The sequence below is a fragment of the Stenella coeruleoalba genome (assembly GCF_951394435.1).
Source record: "Stenella coeruleoalba genome assembly, chromosome: 20".
Lineage (NCBI taxonomy): Eukaryota > Metazoa > Chordata > Mammalia > Artiodactyla > Delphinidae > Stenella > Stenella coeruleoalba.
The window spans coordinates 58,239,982-58,256,132 of NC_137166.1; positions in this window are offsets into that span (position 1 = coordinate 58,239,982).

Genomic DNA, 16,151 nt, shown 5'->3' on the forward strand with positions numbered 1-16,151 from the left:
TAGGCAAAATGCGAGAATCAGTTAACAAGGACCTAGAAGAACTAAAGATGAAACAAACAACGATGAACAACACAATAAATGAAATGAAAAATACTCTAGATGGGATCAATAGCAGAATAACTGAGGCAGAAGAACGGATAAGTGACCTGGAAGATAAAATAGTGGAAATAACTACTGCAGGGCAGAATAAAGAAAAAACAATGAAAAGAACTGAGGACAGTCTCAGAGACCTCTGGGACAACATTAAACGCACGAACATTCGAATTATAGGGGTTCCAGAAGAAGAAGAGAAAAAGAAAGGGATTGAGAAAATATTTGAAGAGATTATAGTTGAAAACTTCCCTAATATGGGAAAGGAAATAGTTAATCAAGTCCAGGAAGCACAGAGAGTCCCATACAGGATAAATCCAAGGAGAAATACGCCAAGACACATATTAATCAAACTGTCAAAAATTAAATACAAAGAAAACATATTAAAAGCAGCAAGGGAAAAACAAATAACACACAAGGGAATCCCCATAAGGTTAACAGCTGATCTTTCAGCAGAAACTCTGCAAGCCAGAAGGGAGTGGCAGGACATATTGAAAGCGTTGAAGGAGAAAAACCTGCAACCAAGATTACTCTACCCAGCAAGGATCTCATTCAGATTTGATGGAGAAATTAAAACCTTTACAGACAAGCAAAAGCTGAGAGAGTTCAGCACCACCAAACCAGCTCTACAACAACTGCTAAAGGAACTTCTCTAGGCAAGAAACACAAAAGAAGGCAAAGACCTACAATAATGAACCCAAAACAATTAAGAAAATGGGAATGGGAACACACATATCGATAATTACCCTAAATGTAAATGGACTAAATGCTCCCACCAAAAGACACAGATTGGCTGAATGGATACAAAAACAAGACGCATATATTTGCTGTCTACAAGAGACCCACTTCAGACCTAGAGACACATACAGACTGAAAGTAAGGGGATGGAAAAAGGTATTTCATGCAAATGGAAACCAAAAGAAAGCTGGAGTAGCAATTCTCATATCAGACAAAATAGACTTTAAAACAAAGACTATTAGAAGAGACAAAGAAGGACACTACATAATGATCAAGGGATCGATCCAAGAAAAAGATATAACAATTGTAAATATTTATGCACCCAACATGGGAGCACCTCAATACATAAGGCAAATACTGACAGCCATAAAAGGGGAAATCGACAGTAACACATTCATAGTAGGGGACTTTAACACCCCACTTTCACCAATGGACAGATCATCTAAAATGAAAATAAATAAGAAAACACAAGCTTTAAATGATACATTAAACGAGACGGAGTTAATTGATATTTATAGGACATTCCATCCAAAAACAAGAGAATACACATTTTTCTCAAGTGCTCATGGAACATTCTCCAGGATAGATCATATCTTGGGTCACAAATCAAGCCTTGGTAAATTTAAGAAAATTGAAATTGTATCAAGTATCTTTTCCAACCACAACGCTATGAGACTAGATATCAATTACAGGAAAAGATCTGTAAAAAATACAAACACATGGAGGCTAAACAATACACTACTTAATAATGAAGTGATCACTGAAGAAATCAAAGAGGAAATCAAAAAATACCTAGAAACAAATGACAATGGAGACACGATGACTCAAAATCTATGGGATGCAGCAAAAGCAGTTCTAAGAGGGAAGCTTATAGCAATACAATCCTACCTTAAGAAACAGGAAACATCTCGAATAAACAACCTAACCTTGCACCTAAAGCAATTAGAGAAAGAAGAACAAAAAAACGCCAAAGTTAGCAGAAGGAAAGAAATCATAAAAATCAGATCAGAAATAAATGAAAAAGAAATGAAGGAAACGATAGCAAAGATCAATAAAACTAAAAGCTGGTTCTTTGAAAGGATAAACAAAATTGATAAACCATTAGCCAGACTTATCAAGAAAAAAAAGGGAGAAGACTCAATAGAATTAGAAATGAAAAAGGAGAAGTAACAACTGACACTGCAGAAATAGAAAAGATCGTGAGAGATTACTACAAGCAACTCTATGCCAATAAAATGGACAACCTGGAAGAAATGGACAAATTCTTAGAAAGGCACAACCTGCCAAGACTGAATCAGGAAGAAATAGAAAATATGAACAGACCAATCACAAGCACAGAAATTGAAACTGTGATTAAAAATCTTCCAACAAGCAAAACCCCAGGACCAGATGGCTTCACAGGCGAATTCTATCAAACATTTAGAGAAGAGCTATCACCTATCCTTCTCAAACTCTTCCAAAATATAGCAGAGGGAGGAACACTCCTCAACTCATTCTACGAGGCCACCATCACCCTGATACCAAAACCAGACAAGGATGTCACAAAGAAAGAAAACTACAGGCCAATATCACTGATGAACATAGATGCAAAAATCCTCAACAAAATACTAGCAAACAGAATCCGACAGCACATTAAACGGATCATACACCATGATCAAGTGGGGTTTATTCCAGGAATGCAAGGATTCTTCAATATACGCAAATCAATCAACATGATACACCATATTAACAAATTGAAGGAGAAAAACCATATGATCATCTCAATAGATGCAGAGAAAGCTTTTGACAAGATTGAACACCCATTTATGATAAAAACCCTGCAGAAAGTAGGCATAGAGGGAACTTTCCTCAACATAATAAAGGCCATATATGACAAACCCACAGCCAACATCATCCTCAATGGTGAAAAACTGAAAGCATTTCCACTAAGATCAGGAACAAGACAAGGTTGCCCACTCTCACTACTCTTATTCAACATAGTTTTGGAAGTTTTAGCCACAGCAATCAGAGAAGAAAAGGAAATAAAAGGAATCCAAATCGGAAAAGAAGAAGTAAAGCTGTCACTCTTTGCAGATGACATGATACTATACATAGAGAATCCTAAAGATGCTACCAGAAAACTACTAGAGCTAATCAATGAATTTGGTAAAGTAGCAGGATACAAAATTAATGCACAGAAATCTCTGGCATTCCTATACACTAAGGATGAAAAATCTGAAAGTGAAATCAAGAAAACACTCCCATTTACCACTGCAACAAAAAGAATAAAATATCTAGGAATAAACCTACCTAAGGAGACAAAAGACCTGTATGCAGAAAATTATAAGACACTGATGAAAGAAATTAAAGATGATACAAATAGATGGAGAGATATACCATGTTCTTGGATTGGAAGAATCAACATTGTGAAAATGACTCTACTACCCAAAGCAATCTACAGATTCAATGCAATCCCTATCAAGCTACCACTGGCATTTTTCACAGAACTAGAACAAAAAATTTCACAATTTGTATGGAAACACAAAAGACCCCGAATAGCCAAAGCAATCTTGAGAACGAAAAACGGAGCTGGAGGAATCAGGCTTCCTGACTACAGACTATACTACAAAGCTACAGTAATCAAGACAGTATGGTACTGGCACAAAAACAGAAATATAGATCAATGGAACAGGATCGAAAGCCCAGAGATAATCGCACGCACATATGGTCACCTTATCTTTGACAAAGGAGGCAGGAATGTACAGTGGAGAAAGGACAGCCTCTTCAATAAGTGGTGCTGGGAAAACTGGACAGCTACATGTAAAAGTATGAGATTAGATCACTCCCTAACACCATACACAAAAGTAAGCTCAAAATGGCTTAAAGACCTAAATGTAAGGCCAGAAACTATCAAACTCTTAGAGGAAAACATAGGCAGGACACTCTATGACATAAATCACAGCAAGGTCCTTTTTGACCCACCTCCTAGAGAAATGGAAATAAAAACAAAAGTAAACAAATGGGACCTAATGAAACTTAAAAGCTTTTGCACAGCAAAGGAAACCATAGAGAAGACCAAAAGACAACCCTCAGAATGGGAGAAAGTATTTGCAAATGAAGCAACTGACAAAGGATTAATCTCCAAAATTTATAAGCAGCTCATGCAGCTTAATAACAAAAAAACAAACAACCCAATCCCAAAATGGGCAGAAGACCTAAATAGACATTTCTCCAAAGAAGATATACAGAGTGCCAACAAACACATGAAAGAATGCTCAACATCACTAATCATTAGAGAAATGCAAATCAAAACTACAATGAGATATCATCTCACACCAGTCAGAATGGCCATCATCAAAAAATCTAGAAACAATAAATGCTGGAGAGGGTGTGGAGAAAAGGGAACCCTCTTACACTGTTGGTGGGAATGTAAATTGATACAGCCACTGTGGAGAACAGTATGGAGGTTCCTTAAAAAACTACAAATAGAACTACCATATGACCCAGCAATCCCACTACTGGGCATATACCCTGAGAAAACCATAATTCAAAAAGAGTCATGTACCAAAATGTTCATTGCAGCTGTATTTACAATAGCCCAGAGATGGAAACAACCTAAGTGTCCATCATCGGATGAATGGATAAAGATGTGGCACATATATACAATGGAATATTACTCAGCCATAAAAAGAGACGAAATTGAGCTCTTTGTAATGAGGTGGATAGACCTAGAGTCTGTCATACAGAGTGAAGTAAGTCAGAAAGAGAGAGACAAATACCATATGCTAACACATATATATGGAATTTAAGGGAAAAAATGTCATGAAAAACCTAGTGATGAAACAGGAATAAAGACACAGACTTACTAGAGAATGGACTTGAGGCTATGGGGAGGGGGAAGGGTAAACAGTGACAAAGCAAGAGAGAGGCATGGACATATATACACTACCAAACGTAAGGTAGATAGCTAGTGGGAGGCAGCCGCATAGCACAGGGAGATCAGCTCGGTGATTTGTGACCGCCTGGAGGGGTGGGATAGGGAGGGTGGGAGGGAGGGAGACGCAAGCGGGAAGAGATATGGGAACATATGTATATATATAACTGATTCATTTTGTTGTGAAGCTGAAACGAACATACCATTGTAAAGCAATTATACTCCAATAAAGATGTTAAAATGAAAAAAAAAAAAGATAACATAAACAGATGGAGAGATATACCGTGCTCCTGGATTGGAAGAATCAATATTTTGAAAGTGACTGTACTGCTGAAAGCAATCTACAGGTTCAATGCAATACCTATCAAATTACCAATGGCATTTTTCACAGAACTAGAACAAAAAATTTCACAGTTTGTATGGAACCATGGAAGACCCCAAATAGCCAAAGCAATCTTGAGAAAGAAAAACGAAGCTGGAGGAATCAGGCTTCTGGACTTCAGACTATACTACAAACCTATAGTAATCAACACAGTATGGTACTGGCACAAAAACAGAAATATAGATCAATGGAACGGTATAGAAAGCCCAGAGTTAAACCCATGTACATATGGTCAACTTATCTTTGACAAATGAGGCAAGAATATATAATAGAGAAAAGACAACCTGTTCAATAATTGGTGCTGGGAAAACTGGACAGCTACATGTAAAAGAATGAAATTAGAACACTTCCTAACACCATACACAAAAATAAACTCAAAATGGATTAAAGACCTAAATGTAAGGCCAGACACTATAAAACTCTTAGAGGAAAACAGAAGAAGAACACTCTTTAACATAAATCATAGCAATATCCTTTTTCACCCACCTCCTAGAGTAAGGGAAATAAAAACAAACAAATGGGACCTAATGAAACTTAAAAGGTTTTGCACAACAAAGGAAACCATAGACGATGAAAAGACAATGCTCAGAATGGGAGAAAATATTTGCAAATGAAGGAACTGACAAAGGATTCATCTCTAAAATATACAAGCAGCTCATTCAGCTCAATATCTCAAAAACAATCCAATCCAAAAATGGGCGGAAGACCTAAAAAGACATTTCTCCAAAGAGGACATACAGATGGCCAACAAATACATGAAAAGATGCTCAACATCACTAATCATTAGAAAAATGCAAATCAAAACCACAATGAGATATCACCTCACACTGGTCAGAATCGCCATCATCAAAAACTCTACAAACAATAAATGCTGGAGAGGGTGTGGAGGAAAGGGAACCATCCTGTACAGTTGGTGGGAATGTAATTGATACAGCCACTGTGGAAAACAGTGTGGAGATTCCTTAAAAAACTAAAAATAGAATTACCATATGACCCAGCAATCCCAATACTGGGCATATACCCTGAGAAAACCATAATTCAAAAAGAGTCATGCACTCCAATGTTCATTGCAGCACTACTTACAATAGCCAGGACATGGAAGCAATCTAAATGTCCATCAACAAATGAATGGATAAAGAAAATGTGGCAATACAATGGAATATTACTCGTCCATAAAAAGGAATGAAATTGAATTATTTGTAGTGAGGTAGATGGACCTAGAATCTCCTTCCTTGCTGATGGAACACATTGAAGCCCCCTCGAGACATCCTTTGGAAATATATTCCAAAGCCAATCAAATCCAACACTGAAGACCATCTTTCAAGCTTCCAAGGAGTCATGGAATTGTTTTCAGAAACTGTATCTAGACAAAAGCAAGGATCCTTTTTTGCATGGAAGCTCTGTTCATACTGTTGACACCTTAAAACAATCAGGAGGTCATAAGGACATGAGGTCATAAGCAAAGAGGGAGGGGGTACATTCAGGTAATGGGGAAACAGAAATGGAACCTGCAAAAAATATATAATATTCAGACACCCCCACAGGTCTAAAAAATTTTTCACAAGAAAAATCTAATTTGAAGGCTCACACTTCCCAGTTGCATATGTACTTACACAGCCACAACGAGGGAAACACTGTGATACTGGCTTGAAGATATACAATGAGATGACTGGAATTGAATGGAGATCTCAGAAATAAACTCATCAGTCTGTGAGGAAGAGTCAAGAGAGCTTATGAAGAGACACACACATATGAGGTTTGTTAGTGTGAGACAAAGCTGCCAGGACCCTACATCAGTGCAAGCACAATCAGATGAATCAGTGACCTGGAAAACTGATCAGGACCCCCTAAAAGGATGCAGGACTCCTCCTGCACCACACAAATGACTAAGTAAAATATTCTTCCCCAAGATTTTCCTCTGATGGGTCTTCTCAAAACGGACCCCCCCATCCTCAGCCCTCAGCCCTCAGCCCCCAGCAGGAAGCATCCCCACACATCTTCCTCACCTGTCTCTCCGAGGGTGGAACCTCCCAAGAAGTCTTGAGGAAAACTGCTCCTCTAGTGTGGATGCAGCTCCACATATTCACGAAGCCAGATCTGGCTGGTCCTGTGTAGACCTAATGCCTGTCAACTGTGCACAGGGCCAAGCCTGTGGGCAGAAGAGACAGGGTCTGCACTGGCATGAGAGTCAGGTTGATCGCCCTCTGCTGGCCACCTGGGAAAATACAGGTTGAACCCACTCACACTTCAGTGGAGGCTGAGTTCCATGGGGGCAGTCCTGCTGAATTCACAACACTGTGGAAACTCAAACTCATGGAGGTAAATATCCCAAGACTTCTGGAACGCTAGTTGTTTCAGGACAATGAGGAAACACATGCCCCAAAATGAGTGTGGCCACAGACTTTACAACTCACACCAAAAGTCACTCCAAGTTCTCCACAGGCAAATTTAATATATAAAATATTATAAAACCACTTAAACTATAAGAATTATTAAAACCAGTTACATTGAGAGGTAATAGGCCCTTATACTTTTAAATTTTTTTGTGTGTTTTAGACAGATGTAGAAAACAAAATAATGAATAATTTTTAAAAACCTGGGAAAGGAGATGAATTTTTTTGTTGGGTAGGTGATTATATAACTGGAAAATTTAGGCAATTTGTTTAAAAACAGATTTGGTACATTGCACTGATAAATCTACAATGAGTTTCTGGGGGAAAATTATTCACAGTAATGATCAAGAACTAGAAAATACTCAGTAGTAAATTTAACAAGAAAAGCATATGACCTTAATGAGAAAACTGCACAATTTCACTGATGGGCATAGAATAAGACCTGCAGAAATAGAAAATATAGATAAGCATGTTCTCTAGGCGGGAAGGCATAATACCATAAAGAGAAAATCATTTCTCTCCTAATAATATATAATTCAATTTTATATCATACCTCATATGCTGTTTTACATTTAAAAGCTCAAAGCTTATATAAAAGGAAAAATGCCCAAGAGAAGTTAGAAAAAGAGGTGTCACAATGTATGACAAAAGCACTATTAAAAAATTAATATGCAGATTTCCCTGGTGGCACAGTGGTTAAGAATCCACCTGCCAATGCAGGGGACATGGGTTCGAGCCCTGGTCTGGGAAGATCCCACATGCCGCGGAGCAACTAAGCCCGTGTGCCACAACTACTGAGCCTGCACACTAGAGCCTGCGAGCGACAACTACTGAGCCCACATGCCACAACTATGGAAGCCTGTATGCCTAGAGCCCACATATTGCAACGAAGAGTAGCACCTGCTTGCTGCAACTAGAGAAAGCCTGCACGCAGCAATGAAGACCCAACGCAACCAAAAATTAAAAAATCATACATTCCTCTATGGAAAAAAATTCGATATGGAATCTGGGGAAGAAGATTGATTAAAATGAGGCATTTTCAAAGAAACAGACTGATGCAGGGGGAGACAGAAGAGACCACATGTAAAAGTGACACCGACAACACCCAAAGGATGTAAAGAACATAGCAAATACTGAAGTGAGCCAGTCGTCATTGTTGTCACCACTCTACCTGCTGTTCATTCAGGCTCTGGGCTTTAGAATAAACTGCTGCTGTCGTTGGTGTGTTTGAAGTACTAATTGACATAACAACAGTCCTTCAGTTGTTTCTTAAATCACTAGAGACTTGGCTATAAATAGGACAGTCACAGGACTCCTGGGGAGAAATTATTCTCTAAACACAGCGTGAGTCATGATTTCCTCAAGTTGCCAAGTTACCCACAAAGCCCAGGGCAAGACTCTGTTCATGGACTGGAGACTCTATCATTTCTGAGACAGGCAGTGCCTGTCAGCCAATTCAGGGGATATGGGTTCAAGCCCTGGTCCGGGAAGATCCCACATGCCACAGAGCAACTAAGCCTGTGTACCACAACTACTGAGCCTGTGATCTAGATCCCACGAGCCACAACTACTGAGCCCATGTGTTTCAACTACTGAAACCCACACACCTAGGTCCCATGCTTCACAACAAGGGAAACCACCTTAATGAGGGGCCTGCGCACCACCATGAAGAGTAGCTCCCACTTGCCACAACTAAGAAGAAAGCCCATGCGCAGCAACGAAGACCCAACACAGCCAAAAATAAATAAATAAATTTATTTTGAAAAATAGTAAAATAAAAATGCTCCTTAAAATCCACTACATACATATTATCATCCACAGTTTGAATAACACCAAGGTTTTAACCTTGTGTGCTTCATAAGATTTAAATACACAAGAGTAAACTTTTATCTAGTGACAACTGAGATATATTTATATACACTGCTGCATAAACTATGAAAACTTTTTTAAATTCTCAAATTTTGGTTTAAATATGTATCACTTATTTGAAAATGATATTAAACTTTGGAATTTTGGGAGGTATATATTGAGGCAGACTGTTTTCTAATTCTTTTTATTATCTTTGTTATTGGCATGGCCAATACACTTCTCTACAGACATTTATTTTTATCTTTTAAAAGAAAAAAATATACAAGGAATTTGATAAATATATACAAATGACAAACATGTGAAAAGATATTCAACCTTATTAGTAATCAGAGAATACAAATTTAAACCACAATGATACTGGCAGATCAGTCTGATGTATTCCTGGTAGTAATATGGAAAAAAAGAATTATGTGTTTTTTTAGGAATATGTATTCAAACAAGCACTGGGTAAACATTTTGGCATTTTCTAGGAAACCTGAATATTTATATAATCTAGTAAGCAGCAATTCTGCTTCCAGATTTATATTGTAGAAAAGAATTTTATATAAAAATAGACTTTGAAACGTAAATAATACTTATGATAGCAACATTCATAATAGCATAGACAGGGAAAAGTCCAAATGTTCATTGACAGTAGAACAGATAAATAAACTATGGTTCATTCATACAAAGTTATTTTACACAATGGTGAGAAAGAATGAATTCCATCCACATGTAACAACATGGATGAATCCTGAAAACAATATTGTGAGTTGAAAACAAGCAACAGAAGAATTTATACTGTAAGATACTATTGGGGACTTCCCTGGTGGCTCAGTGGTTAAGAATCCACCTGCCAATACACGGGACACGGGTTCAAGCCTTCACCCGGGAAGATCCCACATCCTGTGGGACAACTAAGACCATGAGCCACAACTACTGAGCCTGTGCCCTAGAGCCTGCGAGCCAAAACTAGTGAAGCCTGTGCACCTAGAGTCCATACTACACAAGAAGCCACAGCAATGAGAAGTCCATGCACCACAGCGAAGAGTAGCCCCCGTTCACCGCAACTAAAGAAAGCTTGTGCACAGAAACAAAGACCCAACACAGCCAAAAATAAATAAATACACTTAAAACAAATATACTATTGATTTCATGTTCAAAAATATACAGTCTAGAAATTATATTAGGTAGGGATTCATACATATGAAACCATATAGAAAAGTCAGGAAAGACTGAACTAGAAACTCATGTTAGTACATGAGTTTCCCCTCTTGGGGGGAAAGTGGAAGTAGTGTTTGCAGTGGGATACACAAGGTACAGACATTTGTTTCATTTTTCTTCTTTTTTTTTTTTTTTTTGCATTTTCCATTCAATTAGGACCTTTAATAATATCACAAAGGGCTTCCCTGGTGGCACAGTGGTTGAGAGTCCACCTGCTGATGCAGGGGACACAGGTTCGTGCCCTGGTCCGGGAAGATCCCACATGCTGTGGAGAAGCTGGACCCGTGAGCAATGGCCACTGGGCCTGTGCATCCGGAGCCTGTGCTCCACAACGGGAGAGGCTGAAACAGTGAGAGGCCCGTGTACTGCAAAAATAATAATAATAATAATATCACACAGATAAAGCTTAATATGAAAAGATTTTAACATCTTTATTGGAGTATATTTGCTTTACAATGGTGTGTTAGTTTCTGCTGTATAATAAAGTGAATCAGCTATATGGATACATATATCCCCACCATCTGGTGTCTCCCTCCCACCCTCCCTATCCTACCCCTCTAGGTGGTCAGAAAGCACCGAACTGATCTCCCTGTGTGATGCAGCTGCTTTCCACTAGCTATCTATTTTACATTTGGTAGTGTATATATCTCAATGCTACTCTCTTCGTCCTAGCTTACCCTTCCCCCTCCCCGTGTCCTCAAGTCCATTCTCTACGTCTGCATCTTTATTCCTGTCCTGCCCCTAGGTTCATCAAAACCATTTGGTTTTTTTTAGATTCAATATATATGTGTTAGCATACGGTATTTGTTTTCCTCTTTCTGATACTTCACTCTGTATGACAGACTCTAGGTCCATCCACCTCACTACAAATAACTCAATTTCATTTACTTTTATGGCTGAGTAATATTCCATTGTATATATGTGCCACATCTTCTTTATCCATTCATCTGTCAATGAACACCTAGGTTGCTTCCATGTGTTGGCTATTGTAAATAGAGCTGCAATGAACAAAGGGATCCATGTATCTTTTTGATACATGCAACGAAGCAACGAAGACCCAACACAGCCAAAAATAAATAAGTTTTAAAAAAATTACTGTATGACCTGACAAATCTACTCCTAGGTCTATACCCAAAAGAACTGTAAACAGGGATTTCAACAGATACTTGTACATGAATGTTCACAGCAGCGTTATTCACAACAGCCAAAAGGTAGAAACAGCCCAACTGTTCATCGGCAGATGAATGGATACATGATCGTGTTAGACAGTTGACCCTCAAACATCACGGGTTTGAACAGCAGGGGTCCACTTATACTCAGATTTTTTCCAATAAATATATATTACTACACTATCCATGGTTGTTGCATCCACGGATGTGAAACTGAGGATACAGAGAGCTGACTGTAAAGTGTACACAGATTTCTGACTGCATGGACGGTCAGCACTTCTCACCCCTGTATTGTTCAAAGGTCAACAGTACATACAGTGGAATGTCTTTCAGCCATAAAATGTAATGAAGTTATGATACATGCTACAACATGCATAAACCTTAGAAACATTATGCTCATTGAAAGAAGTTGGATGTAAAAGGACAAATATCTAGAAAAGACTAATTCTGAGAGACAGAAAGGATTGTGGTTACAAGGAACTAGGAGGAGGGAAGAAATGGAATGATTGGGTACAGAGTTTTGTTTGGGGTGATGAAAAAATTTTGGAAATGGGGTGATGGTTGCAAACATTCTGAATGTAATTAATGCCACAGAATTATACACTTAAAATTATACACTTTAAAAAGTGTAAAATTATACACTTAAATTACCAATTCTCAAAGAAATAAAAAGAAACAGTAATGGCAGTTTTTAATTTCAGCAAAAGAATTGAAAGCAAAAAAGCATAAAGATTGGGACTTCCCTCACAGACCAATGGTTAAAACTTCGCCTTCCAATGCAGGGGGTGAGGGTTCGATCCCTGGTCAGGGAGCTAAGAACCCACATGCCTCACGGCCAAAAAACAAAACATAAAAAGGAAACAACACTGTAACAAATTTAATAAAAACTTTAAAAATGGTCCACATCAAAAAAATCTTTTAAAAAAAGTATTAAGATTTAAATTTTATAAAGGTAATTGTTCTCAGAGATGTAATTTGATAGTTTCATCTCCACCTGCCTATCCTACATCTTCACTTTAATGTCTAAGAACTGCCTCAACCTCACCCACATCCAAAGCTATGACTTTCCATCCCCACTCTGTTCCTCCGGGTGCCTCCCCCATATCTGACACCTCTTCTTGTTTCTCAGGCCCAACCAACCGGGTCATTCTTGGCTCCTTCCTCTTCCACAAACTCCAGATCTGAATTGAAAAATAAAGCTGATTCTGATTTTGAAATACATCTATATCTACCCATATATGAGCACTTGCTTTATTACGATATGAGTACTGGTGAGCAGTGAAGCAGATTCTCAGTAAATGGTGCTTCATCAACTGACCATCTAGATAGAATAAAATTCATCAAGAGTCAATTCCAGGGGCTTCCCTGGTGGCACAGTGGTTGAGAGTCCGCCTGCCGATGGGCTCAAACACGGGTTCGTGCCCCGGTCCGGGAAGATCGCACATGCCGCGGAGCGGCTGGGCCCGTGAGCCATGACCGCTGAGCCTGCGCGTCCGGAGCCTGTACTCCGCAGCGGGAGAGGCCACAACAGTGAGAGGCCTGCGTACCGCAAAAAAAAAAAAAAAAAAAAAAGAGTCAATTCCAAGTGAATAGTGGATCTAAATGGGAAAGGTAAGAAAAACCAGAAGATGACGTAGGAGAATGTCTTCATGATCTCATGTAGGCAAAAATCTGAGGGCAGGAATTTGTGTCTGCGATGTCTAATGCTGCATCTCCAATGTAAACGCCCAGTATTTACAGAATGAACGTAAAGGAAACTTCCACACTCTCTGGAGGGATATACACACATACAAGTACTTGGGTCATTGTGAAGACACATAATGTTCTTAGTGGTCAGGCTGAATGTCATATAAATGTCACTTATTAGTTTATCATCTAATATAATCCTAATTGAAAACCATTCAGATTTATTTTCAGAATAATCTGATTCTAAATTTCATACAGAAAAATGAGCAAGAATACCTAGGAAAACGCTGAGGGGGAAAAAAGTGGGCCCAAGTAGTGAGGTGTGATAAGGCCTACCAGGAGGTAAAACATATTTTACAGCCACAATTATTACCGTCTTGTTGAATCGAGTACACTGTATTAAAAGGTGCATCACTGGTTCGTGTGCCACTAAGAAAAACACTGGCTATTAGGCTATGACTTGCTAGATGCCTCCTGATTCAAAGACCTCACAAGTGTGAAAAGATATCTGCCTTGGAATGGCATTGATGCATGGATTCTCAGATGAACAAAACAATAAAAATGCCAGACATAGACCCAAAATCATACGTGACTTTAGTAGAAGATAAATATTGCAGATAGTTGGGAAAAGAGGGGCCTTTCATTGACTGGTATTGAGAAAATTAGGTAGTCATTTAGGAAAAAAGCCTCCTATTTCACACCTGATAGACACACACACATACACACACACTCCAGCTGGATCAAAGATGTGAAACCAGAAACCAAAAAACAGAAGGACAGTAGTGGAAGAACTCGAGTGATAATAATTTTTATATTATCAGAATAGGGAAGGTCTTTCCAAATATGTCATAAGTGGAGAAGCCACGTAGAAAGTCCGATTATCTGACTGCTTCAAAACAAACAAAACCCAGTGGTGAGGCCAACGCTGCCCCAACATCGAAGTGAAAACCCGAAAGGCAAGCTGGGAGGTAGCCTGGCCACTCACCCTACCCCATCCAGGGTGTTTCCAGGGTCCTCATTCTCCTCAGACCCCCACCCACATGGCTGCTGCCAGTGCCAGTCTATATGGGACCTCAGTCACCTCCTAAAACAAGAGGGTTATTTTACACAAAGATAATGGGTTGAATGGTGACCCCAAAAGATGTGTCCCTCAGAACGTGTGAAGGGACCCTGTCTGGGAAAAAGGTCTTTGCAGGATTAGTGAAGGATCTGAGATGAGGACATCATAGATGAGGGTGGCTCTAAATCCAATAACAGTGTCTTTATATGAGACGGAAGAGGAAAGGCACAGAGAAGCCACGTGAACACAGAGGCAGAGATGGGAGAGAGGTGGCCACAAACCCAGGGACGCCTGGAGCCCCCAGAATCCAGTAGAAGCAGGAAGAACACTCCCCTGGAGCCTCCAGAGGTAACATGGCCCGGCCCACACTTTGATTCATACATCTGGTCTCCAGGACTGGGGGAGGATGAATTACTGTTGTTTTAAACCACCCCACACAGCTTGTGGTCATTTGTTACAGAAGCCACAGAACAGTCACACAGACCCTGCTCTGTAGGATCCTGGAAGTGCGGGTCTCACTAAAGACAGATAGAGGTTGGATTACAGAACCCTTAGAGTCAGCATTGGGCCCCAGAAATCCTAAAGCAGTGGCTGGACACCGGAACGTTGAGGAGTCAACTTGGAAGCCCATCCCTAAGGGTGCCGGCTGCATACGGCCTCCCCAGGTTTTTACGCATGTACATGCTGGGGATAAGTATTTCCATCCTGATTCAGGACCTCTGATGTCACCGTTCACGTTGTTAATTAAGAACCCACCAGTTGGGGCTCCCCTGTTGGCACAGTGGTTGAGAGTCCGCCTGCCGATGCAGGCCACACGGGTTCGTGCCCCGGTCCGGGAAGATCCCACATGCCGCGGAGCGGCTGGGCCAGTGAGCCATGGCCGCTGAGCCTGCGCGTCCGGAGCCTGTGCTCCGCAACGGGAGAGGCCACAACAGCGAGAGGCCCGCGTACCAAAAAAAAAAAAAAAAAAAAAAAAAAGAACCCACCAGTTATACAGATGAAAACCCTGTCAGAACACTTGCTCCAGTGGTAAACAATTCTGAAGTTGGTCAAGGTGGGGAATCGTCTCCCATGCAGCCAGCAGCCCCCCCACAAGGAGTGTCCTCATTGCAAAGCTGGGGGACCGTGCGGAGGCGTCTGTGAGTAAACGTGAGCTGAGCCCCAGGCCAGCTGCTGCTGAACTGCTCCCACCCTTCCCAGGTAAAACACCCGAATGTGTACAAGGAATTGAAAGCCTACAGGAAGGGCCGTTGAGCCACACCAGCGACAGCACGCAGGCCGACTTGGTGCCTGCAGGCCAGCCAGGATGGTCCTGGCCGCGGGCGCTCTTCTGGAAGCTTTCCATTTCCCTGCCTGAGATACCCCTCCTGTCCCGGCCCCCAGTGCTTTTTTCCTTCCTCACCTCTGCCCAGGGAGAAATTCCAGCGGCAGGTATGGGTGACACATCCTCTTCGTTAGCAGGTGGCAGCCCAGCAACTCCTGCAGAAAGTCCAGCAGAGCCCCACTAACACCAGGACACCCACAGAGCCGTGGGCCCTACTCCCTCCCACCAGCCCAACCCGAGACTGCTGACGGGGCAGAGAATATGGCGTCAGGCACAGCTGCAGGTACTCTTGCCTGGAAGGGATATCTATATTGACCTCAACCC